Genomic DNA, 15,230 nt, shown 5'->3' on the forward strand with positions numbered 1-15,230 from the left:
CAGGGTCCCTCCGGGGGTGCCCCCCTGCCGCCCGGGGGTGGACCCCGCACACAATGGGAAGAGCGGTGGGTGCCCCATCGCCCTGGGGATGCACAGGGATGCTGAGGCAGAGGTAACCTCCTCCCGGCGAGGAACACGGCCCCCCAAACGTCTTGCTGCTCCCCTACTTTTCTCAGGGCAGGGGGGCTTTACAAAACCTGACTCCCAGCCGAGCCGCCCCGCAGCCCCGGCTGCCTCCCCTTGCAAACCATCGCATCGTCACCTCCCACAACCCCCAGCCCAGCGATGCAGCCGTTAGAAGCCGCTTTCCTGTAGTCAGTGCAGAGAAAAAAAACCTGCTTGCCATGTAAATATTTCAGCATCCCAATAATGAGTAACCGAAAATGCCAGTTCCAGGAGCGTGACCCCACGCGCTCACCTTGTCTGAGAAATGAGCAAAAAGGTAGACGGGGTTCGGTTTTCAATGAATTTGTGTTGCTTTAAACAAAATAAAAGGTGCCCCTTTTCGAACGAGCCAGTAAATGTTTAAGCCAGGAAGGTTCTCACTGATGTTGTTTAGATGTTTTCCTTGTGTGTTTTAAAGTTAACAGAGCAGCGTCTCCTGGCAGATTCCTGTGGAAGGGATTGGTTGGGGTGGGGGCGACACTGCTCTTTCTCGGAGTGTGTCTGTGTTTGTGGCTTTCTTGAATGAACAAGCGAAAAGGAGAGGGCTTCGAGTACCCCTGGAGCTTGTTTTACTTTGGTGTTAAGCCCAGCTATTATCAGAGAGGAGATGATGATTTTGGCTCAGCTTGTGGTGACGGTATTGAAATGTGGAGTAGGATAGTACTGACAGTCCGAGTGTTTATATAAAAGTCTTAACACGTGGAAGGGATGAGCTTCCCTGTGTATCCGCCGGTGTCAGGAACACGACGGGTTTCTGCAGGCAGCAGAGTGTGGGTTCTCCGAGAAGAAAGATTTCCTTTCGTGTGGGCTGAAGCTGTCTACAGAATTATATTTTTAGTCTGTGCTTATCCAATTTCCACATGCTGACCCTGTAGCAGAGAGGAAACGTTAAAAACGAATCTGAAAAACCTCAAGAACTCTAATCAAGGCTTGACTTTGAAAAATAAACACATGGCTGTGGGGTGGCATCTACTGCAATTTATGGTGGATATGCAGAAAAGCTCATTTATCAAAGATGCTCTCGAAGCCTTGAGGAGCAGATGGCAGTGGGATAGACCCGCTTCTGGAAGCAGTCCCTGAGCGAGGAGTGCAGACCTAGACAGAGGAGGAGCCACAGGCATTTAGGGCATAGTACAGCCCTTGATGTAGGGGATTTAATTTTTCAGAGGTTTGGTCTTGCTCTTGCAGCTCTTACTCACTGGAGGTGCTGTCCCGAGCGCTCTTTGTGCAATCATTATGTTTTAGCAGTTGGCACATGAGCTGCAGTTTGTTTGTTCTGGTATTTGATGTACTGAGTTTCATCTTTTTTTTTTTTTCCTTTTTTATTAGCCCTGTGGAGGCTGAGGTACAGTGAATTCTTTGTGTGGGATTATTCCTTTGAGACCTAATCTTGCTGGCTTTGCTTGTATGAGTAATCTTTACTAACACACGGGGTCCCGGTGCCGTGGCAGAGCCGCGGTGTCAGCCCGCTGGTCACCAGTTACCAGCCTGTTAGAAATACTCACTTAAAAAACTCCCCGTGTCTCTCCACGGGTCCGCTGTGATCTTTGAGGAGGGTTCAGCGCCGGGGAAATGGCCAGATGTTTGCCAGGGGTCCCGATTCCTTATCTCTGGCATCAGAGGCTTAGGTTTCACGTGCACTGCTGTTTCCCAGCAGTCAGACTAAACAGCATCGTTACAAGGTATAAACACTCGGGTTGGCTTTCAGCGCCCGCAGGAAGCAGCGGGGAGAGAGCCCTGTCCCAGGGAACAAAAACCTGGTGGCTGTTGCAGCGACTCAGGCTTGTGGCTTGGAAGATCCAGCCACCCTCTGCAGCTGATGCCGTTGTCACCGGAGCGTGGAGGTGGGCTGTCACTGGGATGCCACACCAGGACCATGGCAGGGTGACTGTAGGGTTTTGGGCATGAGGGGGACCACGGTTCCTCCTGGAAACAAAAGAGGAGCTCCAGCAGCAGCTGCTGTGAGGGTGGAGGGTGATGCTCCTGGAGCAGCCGGTCAGCTGGTGGTACCTGTAGGGCAGCGGCTCGTGAGGCACAGGCTCGGTGACAGCAAGTGGTGTCACCTACTGGGTGACACACAGTGCATGGAAGCACTATCCATTAAATGGAGTGGAATAACGGCTCAGCTCTTCCAGCCCTGGGTAAGGGGCAGCTGTCCTGCCGAGGGGCTGACTTTGTAAAAACCATCTGAGGGGTTTAATTTGGTGAGTGTGACACCTCCGTGTGTGCCCGTGTGGGGGTTGCATGTCAAGGGGAGTTGTGAGTGCCGAAAGGAGCTTTCTCTGGTTTGGGTCTGTGAGTCCCCTCTCCATACAGGGACAAAAGGAGGGAGGGGGCAGCCCACAATGCTCGCATTGACTTCAGCGCCGAGATCGCTGCTGCAGCCCTGAACAAGGCTATTGAGCTGACAGAGTTCAATAGCAGGTGAGCACGGGCTTTAATAGAGTTCAACTGCCATCCCCCACCCCAACACGGCTGTACAGCCTGGGGAAAACTCCCGAGAACAGGGGCTGAGCCAGTCATGTAAAAGAAATGTCTGGATTAAAAGAAAATATCTGTGTTTGCGGGTGATACTGCGAATCTGGCTGGTTCCCTCTGATCCTTTGTTAGTCTCGCGCTGATTGAGCTGCCTGTTGGAATGTCATTATACTGTCAGTCACCCCAGGAACATTTATTTCGTATGTTTTAATCTCCCTGCCTCTGTAGCACCGATGCCAATTTCAGTAGAGCGAAGCCAAGCTAATGTCATTAGATCACACTCGATCCAGGGGAAGATGAAAGATGATTCAAAGTTACCCTGTCAGGTTGGGAGTTTAAGTATCGCTCCTCCCTGATGCTTCTAGAGCTGGGGAGTTCTGGCTCCTAATTAATGTCCTCTTGGGATTTTTCTGAGGCTTTCTTTTTTTTTTTTTCTTGTTTCTTTGTAATCTAGGCAGGCACTGATGTTTCTGAGTCAAAGGGAAGAGAGAACATCTCAGTTGCTGAAGAGGTCTGGGATGGAGGAAAGGAGGTTTGTTGGGAGGGGATGTGCTTACAGCAGCTGTGAGCAGCTGCATCCCTCCTTGTGCCATTTCCCATCCTCTGTGCCTCAAATCTGGGTGAAATCAGAGCTGGGGATGGAGGAGTCAGGCCACTCCTGCAGCAGTGGATGGCCTGGAGGTCCTGGGGGTTTGAGGTCACCATAATTCAGCAGCACAGTCTGTGAGTGCTGTGTAAGCATGGGAAGGAGGGTGGGAGTGTAGGCACGGTGGGCAGGAGCCCGTGGATGATGCCAGGGGGGATGTCAGGGCAGTGAGTACAATTTGTGGAAGGTGGAGCAGGACCAGGTGGCCATTGGGAGGAAAGACCTTGTCAAACCCCCTGGCCTAAGGGATGTGCTGTAGCAGTAGTTGCCTTTAGTGATCATCTCTCCATCTTTCTCCAACCATCCTTGCTGCCTCTGCAAGAAACACCAGGTCTTTGCCTGCCTTCAGGCCCAGAACGTGGCTTGTGCTGCTGGACATGGAGTTTGAGCCAGTTTGGGGTTTTCACTCCCTGTTTGTCTGCATGCCTGCCTGTAGGAACGTCTGGTTTAGCAGCACCCTCTCCTTGCCCTGGGAACATCTCATCTCCCAAACACATCTGAATTACTAACAGCTTCAAGTGCAGCCTGCAGCAGTTTCTCTGGAAATTGCAGCCTTGGACAGCCACACGCTGAAGAGGATCAAGGCCCTTGTTTATTTATTAGCTGTGCAATCAGACACCTCCCATACCGAGCTCCCAGGGCCAGGTGCTGTATAAAAAGGGAACAAAAGGTGGTCTTGGCCCCAAAGCACAGGTAATTCACTGTAAACAACTGCTGGAGATGGGCTGAGCCTGGCACAGAGAGTGCATGCCTTGGTTGGGTGGTGTGGGCAAGGAAACGTGGGAGATGGAGGATGAGGTGGGTTTATGGGGATTGAAAGGACATCTCTTTGCTGGGGAAGAGAAAGGGGGAGAAGGAGCATGCTGGAAATTGTGGTGAGATCAGGGTTGGGGTCGTTGAGATTGTATAAGACTCGTTCTGGTGCTCATGTACTTTGCCACTGCCTTTGTGAGTGATCTGGGCTTGGACACTCCAGGGTACTTCAGTAAAGACCTGAAATAGTTTGAGGGTTGCCTGGGGAGATGTCTTGGCCTGCCTCAGTTTGCCCATCTGTAAAATGGGAGGGAAGTCACTGCCCTGTGCAGGGGTGGAACAGCAGCACTGTGGCCCTGTGGCACCTCACCTCACACAGAGGGGAGGAGGTGTATGGAGTCTGAGCTTGTTGGGCTGTGCCGTGGGTTAAATAACACCCAAAGCAGGTGAACCCCAGCAGAGCTGCTGGCAGAGGTCCTGCAGCCTTGGCATGGCTTTGGCTGGCTGTCCTCTCACTGTGAGGTGCAGTGGACACCTGATGGATGGACCATTCAGGGATGGCACTGTCCAGGCACATGCTCCTCACAAGATCTACCTGTAAAGACCTGGGGCTGGGCTTTTCCCCCTCTTACTCCTTAAAAAGACCCCAAAGGGGTTATTATTTTTGGTGATCCTTTTAAGCATTTTGCATCTCTATGTATCCCTTCTGTTTTCTGTTATTGGATAAATTTGAATCCAGGGTTTGTGTCTGTTTCTAATGATGGAATGAGCTCCTGAGTTGGCATATCAGGAGAAGTCAACCACATTCCCATCAGAAGGCATCAAAATGAGTACTTGGGATTTTATTGGACTCTTCTCTCCAGGTCCTGGGGTCTGCATGGGGATATATATTAGGGAGGTTCAGAACTCAACAGACCCATCCTCCTTTTCAGTACTGCTTCACACCCGGTCCCTGGAGGGGATCAGCACCTTCCCCATCCACTCCATGGCTCTGCCTGAGCCTGGGGTGCTGGGAAATGGGGCTCCCCTGGCCCTGCCTGCTGGTGCTGAGCAATCATGAAAATATGGCCTCGACTGTCCAAGATGTTGTCAGTAAAATTCCCAGAGCCGGCTCTTGAGGAAAGCAGCACAGAGCTCCAGCTGGCTGGGGCAGGAGCCCATTTATGGCAAAAATTGGGATACACTTGAGAGAAGCAGCTTAAACCACTAGTCCCCCTTTAAGGCCGGATTTTGCAAATCCTCACCTATGCACGTAAGCCTGTCCTTCTGCCAGGCTGTGCTGCCTTCAGGGGGTGGGGGGCTCCTGGGAAGTCATTACATGGAGTCTGGGGTCCAGGGCCGTGCTCTGGCCACACCATCACCACCAGTATGTCTGTTCAACACAGCCCAGCTAGGATTTCACCCCGACCTTTTGAAGTCTATAATAAGAGCAGTTAGGTCTGGGGAGGGGGAAGGGAGCTGGTGCCTTTCCAAAGAGTTCAGAGCGAACAACAAGTGATCAGAAAACCTGAGAATAACCCCCCATGAGCCCCCTCATCAACATAGACATTGAAACTCCTGAGCTGCTAATTATGCTTTTCCCCTGGAGAATCCCGAGGTAACCCAAGCTGCTTTTGCAGGGAAGCAGCAGAGGCTGGTGAGAGGCAGCAGGGGCGGGTGTTGTGGCCATAAATCTTGGCAAATTCTCTTTATGTGCAGGTATTACGGGAGGGAAGTGGATTAGGTTGCAGTTAAAGTCGTGTAGCTGGAGTTGGATACCGGGGTCTTACCCCGTTCCAAAGCCCCATGTGGGGCAGTGGGGGTGTTCATTCAGGGTCTGGGGGCATCCCAGGGACTGTGACAGCAGCTGGTGTTTTTGCCTGTCTCCTGCCTAACCCACCCCCCAGGAAATTCAGGTTTTGATGGTTTGGAGTTGAACATATTCAGCTCCAAACTGTGCCCACCTGAGCCCCGTGGCTGCCGAGGGGTGCGAGAGCAGGACGGTGACCGCAGTGAGAATATAAATAGAGTTGCTCGAGGAAGTGAATTATTCTTGGCATTTCTTTCATCAAATGATGTGATTGTGCAGGAGGAAATCTTTCAGTGAAAGAAATTGCCGGTTCCCTTCGTGCACGGCAAGACCATCCTTCTTCCTTCCTGGAAGTGAGGAGATTCATTACGTGCTCTTTCTGTTGCAACACCATCTGTTGCAGAGACATAAAGATCCCTGCTCAAACTCCCCCAGGCTCGAGGCTGCTGCTGAGTACATCTCTGGTGGGAGATGGAGGAGAAACTCCCCATCACTGCCCCGGGGGGAGCTTTGGAAGCCTTGTGTGGTTGTTTTCCCCACGGCCGAGCAGCTGTGCCCAACCATCGCATAAGAAATTCCCACTGGGGCCATTCCAGGCATCTGGACACCTTCCTTGCACCAATCCCTGCAGGTTTTGGATGCCAGCACAGCAGCTTCAGTGGGATCCTGCCTGGCTCCCGACTGTGGGAGATGGAGCAGCCTCCCCTGTTCCAGTTGTACCCACTGACTCCAGTTCCTGTTGGCTGGAAACTGGGATGTGAACAGTCAGATCAGGTCTGACCACAACTGCCCTTCCCACACTCCATGGGGAGAGATGTTCAGGTTCAAGCACACCACGATGGGAAGCTGGCTATTTATTTATTTATTTTTATATATCTCTCTTTAGTGGGGTTGTTTTTTTGCTGAAAATCCCAAAAAGCCAGGCTGATTTTTCTCTGCCATTGCCCGTTGGAAGAGGGCTCCCTCCCACAGCCCGTGCTCTCTGGGGAAGCCTTTTATGGAAAATTATCAAATCCAGTAGTATTGCTTTCCATGTTTATCCCTGGTTTATGTGGGTCTGTGTGCTCACATCTGCAGCTTTGGGCTCTCAGTGTTGTGTTTTATCATTACTGTTTCACTTCTGCTTTCGTGCTCTTGTAACATTGAGCATCTTTTGACATTATTTAAACACTCTTGCACTGTCTGAACTGGTCTGTTTGGAAAGCCCAATCTGAGAGAAATCCCCAAGCATTGGCATGTTCCAGCTCAGTAAAACAAGTGAGGAAACGTGGATTTCCCACCTGGGGGAAGCTCTGTGTCCTGACCCCTCCAGTGCAGGGATAGCAAGTGAAAGGCAGGAGATGCAGTACCCAGGAGAGGTGGTGTGCAGGGAGCAAAGGGGGTGCCTGGCTCAGCTGAGACCCCCAAAACATGCTCCAGATCAGTGACCCCACACTGCTGATGTGCTTCAAGCCTCTGCAATGTCCAGCAGCTGGACATGCTGCTTTCCCCATTTTGCATCTGGACTTTGCCTCCACAGTTGTTCCCTTGGTTTGCAATTTGCTCCTTCAATCCCTTTGGTTTCCAGCATTGCTGGAGTCTAGGTTGGACCTTGCCAAGTTTTGTTTAACCCTCAGTAAGAAGCTGTTTTGGAGGACCCTGGGTCTCCTGGTGCAGCAAGGCACAGCTTTCCCCTGCTCCTGGGTGACCTGTGCCCATGTTCCCCAGGCCTGGATGGGGGAGCAGAGGGTTATCCTGGGTGCAATTATTGTTGTGCCATTAACACACTGGCATTTGTGCAGGTAAAACTGGTGATGGCAGGAGTGGGGGAGATCTCCCTCCTCTCAGACACAAGTGCTGGGGCAGAGGCCTTATCTCTGGTGTTCCTCACTTCCCAAAACCTCCCTGGTAGGGGATGTTGGCAGAGCCAGGGCACAGCTGTGGGTCTGGCAGATGGTCCCTGGGTTAGTGCTGTGCCATGGCCATCGGCAGCATTGGTGGGATGTTGGATGCTCCACTCTGCCAGTGGGGAAACAGGCAGAAGAGCACATGTGGGCAAGACTGAGCACATGGGACCTCTTGTCCTGTACCTCCACCTGCTGCTGCTGCTCTCCTCTGACTGTGGCAGGAAGGGAGGTTGGCTGGTACAAGCATCAGCTGTGGGTGTTCAGTGTGTACTGAGCTTCACCAGCCCTATCCCCCTGGTGCTGCTCTGCAACAACTATGCAGGATGTTCTTCAACCTGTTCCTGCTGCTGAAGGTCAGGAAAAGTTCCCCTGACTCCTCTCACACGGGTTGAGGGTGCTAATCCCCCTGTCTGGGCTAACTTCCAGCTCAGGTAGTTCTAGTCTCTGCCCCTAAAAATTCACTCTGCAGTTTCAGCTGGCTCCAGTCATCTTTGTTCCCTGTCCATGGACCTGCTGGGCACTGTGCTGCTGGCACAGACCCACCACAGAGCTCAGGGTGGTTGGCTTTTGATGGCTGGGAAGTGGTTGTTTCTGAAAGATAATTTGAGGTTTTTCTCTGTGCAAAAGCTGCATGTCACAGCAAGGCATAAAGCGAATGTTGTGCAATAACCCTGCCCCCTTGCACTGCTGAACTCTGCTGTGAATATGAGTATTTGCCCATAAATGTTTACCTGGTATTCAGCAGTCTTGTACCTGTGTGATAAAGGTTGTTAGTGCCTCCATCATCTCTAAAGGAGGAGAAAAACACAAAAGGCAAATCTCACTGCCTGCAGCAGGCAGAGCACAGGCAGAGCACAGGCAGTGACATGCAGAGCTGGGCCAGAGGAGTGTGGTTTGGAGTTGACAGCTGGTGCAGACACCTCCTGTGCAGGGCTTGGGAAGCCTTGGCTTCTGTGGGTTGTTTCCACCAGCACCCAGCTGCCCTGTGTGCCCTGTCCCAGCCAGCTTCCCAGCAAGGCAGGGCCATGCAGAGGAAGAGGAGGAGATGAGAAGATGCTGAGCACGGGCACATGTGCACTTTGCACCATGGTCTGGGTAATCTGAGTATAAATGTCCATCAAACCCTTGCTCCCCATCAGCTCTAGTGCTGAAGAGCCTGGATGTGAGTGAACTGTGTTGGTTCAAAGAATAAAAAGATATCATTTACAGGCTGGTGAGAGCTGGGTAAGCACAGCTGAACTTTCTGAAGCACCCCTTCAGATTTATGGGCTTCCAGGATATCCAAGGCTGCTCCTCTGTGCCATGGCAGCAGGGTTGGCACTGACCTGTGGGCTGGGCTGCTGCAGCCCCGCCAGGACCAACATTTGCTTTGCAAACATTTGGAGTGGTTTGAAGTCCAACTGCTGCCCTGGCTCTTCGTTCCTGCCCATCTGCTGGAGGGTTTTGCTGCCTGGATGGAGGGCACAAGCCCCAGTCTTCTACCCTGTGCAAATCTGGCTGGGTTTAAGGGCTGACTTTCTGAGCAAGGACAGAAAGTCCGTGGGTGAATGGCTGGGAGACAGTGTGTGTTCCAGGGAAGATGCCATGGGAATGCTGCATTGCCTGGTCCCACTCCCTGTGGCAGGAGGTCCGTTTCACAGCGAAGAGGTGAAGGTATGAAAGCCCAGATATCAAACAGGCTGAACAAGGTGTTTCTTGCCCAGCTGCTCAGTTGGACCCTCCTTGGGCAGGAGGTGGGATTTCGTTGTGCACCTGCAGTGACAGGAGAGCTGAGCTGAGGACATCATGGCCCTGACAGCATGTGCTGCCCATCTCCTGTGTCATCCAGGGCAGCTGAGGAGGCTTTGGGACACACTCAGCTGGCTGGGTGGTGGTGAGCAAGGGCCTGTTCTGTCTTGTGCCTCAGTTTCCCCATTTGTGAAATGGGTTTATGCTGATGAGCTACTCACAAAACATTAAGCTCATTGCTTCCCCTGGGACACATATTGTCTCCCAGCCATTCACACCCACTCATGGACCGCATTTTTTTGTGCTTGCTCAGAATGTCAGCCCTTAAACCCAGCCAGCTTTGCAGCCAGTGAGCACCAGGATCTGTCCCTCCAGCATCACCCTCTCTGGGCTGTGTTTGCTCCAACCACAGGCAGATGCAGAAGATGCCCAGAGGGCTGGATATGGAGTCACATCGAGTTGAAATCTTGTTCCCACACGCCCGGGGTGTGATCCCTGCCCAGCCCAGCACAGGCACCAGACCCAGGGCAGAGGTGCTCAGCCCCAGAGCCGCCTTCTAACAAAGTCACGGGATGCTCCCGGCCTGCTGCTCTGGCCCTGCGCCACCCGCCCTCCCAGGCACCAGCAAACCCTCTGAAAGGAAGAGCCTCCGAAAGAATTTAGTAGGACACACAGTCAGTCAGCCCGGGAGGCTCCGGAGGGGCCGGGCTGGGGAAGGAGTGCCCCGCCTACCCAGATGCCTAGCGCTCAGCGAGTTAATTGAGTTGACCCGTGTGCGGTTGCCCAGGCTCGGGTAGGGTCAGCACAGCCTGCCCGGCCGCCGGGGCTGCTCTGTTTGCTGTGGCACAGGTTGAGCTCTGCCCTCCCCACCCCGGGGGTCGTGGCCCTCTGTCACAGCCCGGGGACCCGCTGCCCCCACGGTGGGATGCGGCAGGCTGCGGGCGAAGCCCGAGCTCGGGGCGCTGGGTTTGGAGTTTACAGCTTCGTCTGCGCGGTGCTGCCTAATTGCACTTGAGTTGTTTGGCCAAGTGACAGCGAACTGCCGGGTCACAGCTGATGCCTGCATGTAGCCCCGTGCCTGGTGCTCCCGTCCCTGCAGCCTGGCTGTTCAGGGGGCTTTATGAGAGTAAAATCCAGCATTTATTGCCCTCCCTGCAGCCTACCCCAAACAGAGGCAGGAGGAAGAAACTGGTTGATTCCTCATCACCTCCTGCCTCTGCCAGGCCGTGTGGTGAGGCAGCAGCTCACTGGACCCTCTGGAGCCAGGCACCAGCATGGCACACAATTTCCTGCTGCAGGAGAAGCCATGGGCTTGATTTATGCATTGGGATCCACCACCTTTCCCAAGAAAGATGCAAACACCTCTGGATCCTTTGGTATATGAGAAATATGCTATTACAGCACTGGAATTTTAAATTATTATTACTTTTTGGACAATATAATCATCTCCCCAACACATGCTCCTGCTGTTTTCTCAGCTATGTCCCATAGACTCTCATAGCTCTCTTTCAGAAGCTGCCCGGGCTTGGTCACATTGTAGCCCTGGGAAGGTAGATGGGAAAGGCATCAGGGGTGGTGACTGCAGAGGCGAGGAAGGAATTTGGGTGTGTTTCCTCTTGAGCAAATCTGGTTTAAAATTATGAGCGACTCTGGATTTTATTACAGCCCTGAAAGCAGCGCTTGGTTTTGTTGGTCAAATCAGGCTGCCCAGTAAAAGCTGCTGTGAGCCCACACCCAGATGAAGAAGCCCAAGGTGGGGTGACCTGCAGGGCTGTGCTCAACCCTGCCTGCTCCTGGGGGCTTTCTTGGCCATCACCCCTCTGGGGACACGTGGGGGTGAGTGGGATGGAGGAGTCTGGACCCACTGGGTGTTCCAGTTTGGCAGGACAAGCATCCTGCTCCTCCCCTCCATCCCTGGGAGCTTCTGCTGAATAGCCTGTGGTCAGCCCAGGGTGGGTGCCCTGGTGGGTCTGGCCTCTGGTCGGGGCCACCTTGTTGCTGGGAGCCAACTCTAGCAGAAATTTCCTTTTTCCTTACACATCCCCAGTTTAATGCTGGATTTGTCAGACCAGTGAGATTTACACCAGCAGCTGAGCCAGCTCTCATGGGAATCTGTCTGTCTGTCTGGGAGGGCTGTGCTCTTGCCTGCCTGCTGCTGCTGGGATTGCTCGATGTAGGGAATGCATTTAGGGGTTGTTTGACCTCTTGGCTTTCGAACATGATCAGCCAAGGGGTCCAGAGGAAGCTCTGTCCGGGCTGTTCTCCCAGGCCAGGTATTAAATGCCCAGCACACCCTAGGAAGGGAAGTGCAGTGTTCACTGAAAGCCATCCCGTGCTGTCCTCAGGGAGAGGGCGCTCACCACACCTCCTGAGATGGTCCCACTCCTGCCCTGACTAACCTCACCCAACCAACTCCAAGCCCAGAGTCATAAAACAGATTCCAACAGGATCCTGAGCATGAGGAGAAGGGAGAGAGCTGGGTACTCTCCCACCCTCCTCTCCTTGCAGGCACCAGCAGTGGGCAGTGCCACGGCCACCAGGCACATCCCGTGCTCTGGGACTCAGGGGGGAAAGAGTCAGGAGGGAGCTTTGGGCGGTGATTAATGGCCTGAGCCGTGGCAGGCCGTGGGTCAAAAAGGCCCAATTATTTCCTGGTGATATTCCTGCTGGAGGGGGTGATAAGCCAACGTGGCAGATACAGATCCACCTGCCCCCCCCCAGCTTTGGAGCAAAGCAAGAGCAGGGACAATGGGGACACTCCCTGAGCCCTGCTCACACTCTCCACAGAAGGACTTGGAGACACAAGCCCGTGGGTGACCCCGACATTGCTGACTCAGGCGTGGCCCCCCCTCAGCAGAGATTTCCAGGAATGCCGTCCTTAACATCTCCCGCCAGGCAAATCAGAGCCATCATATGGTTAGGGAAAAATTGGATTTGCCTTGTAATCTAATCAATGTTAAATAACGGTAATTCTGACTCCGAGCTCCGTGTTTAAAGTGCTGTTGGTCTCTGGGGTTCATTGGAGTTATTTAATCTAATGAAATCCCCATTACTGTCTCATGAGGGGGCACCACGGGGGTGTCTGAAGGAAAGCAATGGTTAAAGAATTGGCAGGCATGGCCAAATATCCAATGGGGGGAAGGGGCTGAGTGCAGGAACTTGAAGGTTTCACCTGGCAGTGACCAGAGCTCTTTGGCTGCATCGTTCTCACTGTCATTGCTCAAGATGTGGTGGGGGTGAGCACAAGTCCAAGTTACCCCCTGAGGAGGCTGGATCACACCAGTGCCACCTTTTCCCTTTTCCTGGCCCAAACAGGGGTTATGGTTTTTAACCCCTCTCAATACTCCATCCTGCAGCACACTTGCTTGTGCTTCCTCCACTGTGTTGCTCTCAGTGCTGCCTCTCCCTGTGCTGGGCTCAGCTGTGTTGTCTGCTGGATTTTCATGGAATCACAGAATGGTTTGGGTTGGAAGGGACCTTACAGACCCTCTCATTCCAACCCCCCACCATGGGCAGGGACACCTTCCACTAGACCAGGTTGCTTAATGCCCCATTTCCCCAAAACTCGCTGTAATTTTTTTCATTTGCATTAAGCACTTTTCCCAATCTCCTTTTTAGAGGACCTGCTCAGGTCACATTTCCCATGCTGGCTTTGTGACAATCCCTGGGCACCCACTTGATTACATCAGAGCAGAGCCCTATCGAGCCAGTTGCTTTCCTACACGCTGAGCTCATTGTGTTCAAATATCTTGGAATTCTATCAGCAGCAGGCAGGGACTGCTGCTGTCAAATACCAGCACTGCTGCATCCCGTGTGCCGGGGGAGTGTTCCTTCCCCAAGGCACGTGCTCCAGTTTCCCATTGTTATTTCTTTAATAAGACCGATACTTTGTACAGCGCTCATTTGCTGCTAAAATTAGAGTTATTAGAGCAATAAGTAACAATTACCTTCGGAGCAGGGTGGAGTAGAAGCCCAGTGGGATGCTACACCAAAGGGGGAGGAATGAAACCTGCCTTTTGGGAGCAAGTGCCCGTGACCTGCAGCATCACACTGGAGCAGCTTTGTGGGGGCAGCTGGAATCGCTGTCAGGGGTGCCCAGCATCCTCTGGAGGAAGGATTGCACCCATGGGTGCTGGGAGAGGACACATCTGGCTTGATGTTTGTGGATAATGGGAATGAGGAGCTGTGGCTCTGCACGTGCCGCTGGGTTATCTTGGGACATCCTCTGAACATCCCATCCCCAAGGACCGGCCACTTTCCTCGAAAACCATCTCCGTGCTGGAAAAAAAAATAAAAAAGGAACATGTTTGGTAATCTAATCATGTAAAGTGCTCCTAAAATCACGTCTGCGCTGCGCAGCAGCGTGCCAGAGGTCTCTGGAGGAGCAGTGAGAGTTAGGAGCAGAGAGATGGGGCAAGGGAGGGATATCTGGAGGGGGAGGGCAAGACGTGCCAGGGGACCAGTCTGAGAGCCCCTCTGTGACCACAGCCCTGCCAGCACTGCAGGGCACCAGCCCTCACGCCAAGAGGGGCAGCGCTCTGTCCTCAGTGCATTGATGAGCCCTGGCACAGCTCCCCTGAGCAGCATGGGATCACAGGAGGTGCCCCACGTGCTAAGAAGGAGCCCAGGAGCCGGCCCTGGCGAGGGACAGTCCCCACGGGCGCTGCCTCAGCGCCAGCCGGGGTGTCTGTGCTCGTTATGCACGTCCCTTTCATGCCGCCTTCATTATCCGCGCGCTATCCAGTGTCATTAAGATATCAAGTTCATTTAGGTACATCCACATTGGCAGTTTAATTATGTCTGGGTACTACTCTGTATTTTATTCATGGACTATCTGGGGGCGGTTGTCAAACACAAGACCAGGAGATAAAGGTTGGGTGGCTGCAGAATGCTAATGTCCTGCTGGTTCCCTTTTGACAAATACACATGCCAGTTATTACCAAACTGATTATTTCATTCATTAACACCGCATACATCAGCTCCCTTCACCCAGTATTATTGTATACATTCATCTTTTCATAAACAATTACCTGACAAGGTTGGGAAAGGCAAGTACTGGGGAATTAATGCTCTGCTGGGAAGTTCCTGGCATGGGTTAGTAACAAGGTGCTGGGGGGAGTGTGGGATGCCCTGTTAGCGTGATGGCTTCATTAATCAAATTAGGGACAATAGCATGTCACATGTGTGCCATGTTTCCCAACAATGCTGAACCCATTTGCTTTGTGCTGGGGGCTCAGTGGATGAGGCTCCCTGTCCAGTTTGTGGTGATGGGAGGGGCATGAAATGAAAGCCAGGGGACCCAGTGGGAAGGCTTGGAAAGCAGCCTGACCATGAACTGTGTTTCTATTATTATTATTATTTTATTGTTGTTATTATTGTCGTGAGGAGCAGTTGCACAGAAACAGATTCTTTGTTTATTTTTCTGCCTTTTTTTCCAGCTTCCTCATACTGCTTTCCCCGAGCTGGAACCCTCCACAGTAGGATTAGAAGTGGTGGTAGGAATGATTTAGGACACCATGAACATGTAACGAGCTGGGGAACAAAACCCCCTCCCGGGTCTTCCTTCTACAGTTTTTAACTGTAAAAGGCTGGTGATGGAGGAAAAAAAAAAGTACAGGGAGATGTGAAGAGTAACCAAACTCATGAAATAAGGGATTCCTGCAGCTTTCTTAGAGATGGTGGTGGAATCTACTGGGGAGGATCAGAGATGCTGCTCGCCGGGCTGGAGGTCACTCACAACCTGGATCTGCCAGGAGCAGCATCCTCCAGCACGTGCTGTCCAGCA

The sequence above is a fragment of the Manacus vitellinus genome, unplaced genomic scaffold (genome assembly GCF_001715985.3).
Source record: "Manacus vitellinus isolate BGI_N305 unplaced genomic scaffold, ASM171598v3 scaffold_24_pilon, whole genome shotgun sequence".
NCBI lineage: Eukaryota > Metazoa > Chordata > Aves > Passeriformes > Pipridae > Manacus > Manacus vitellinus.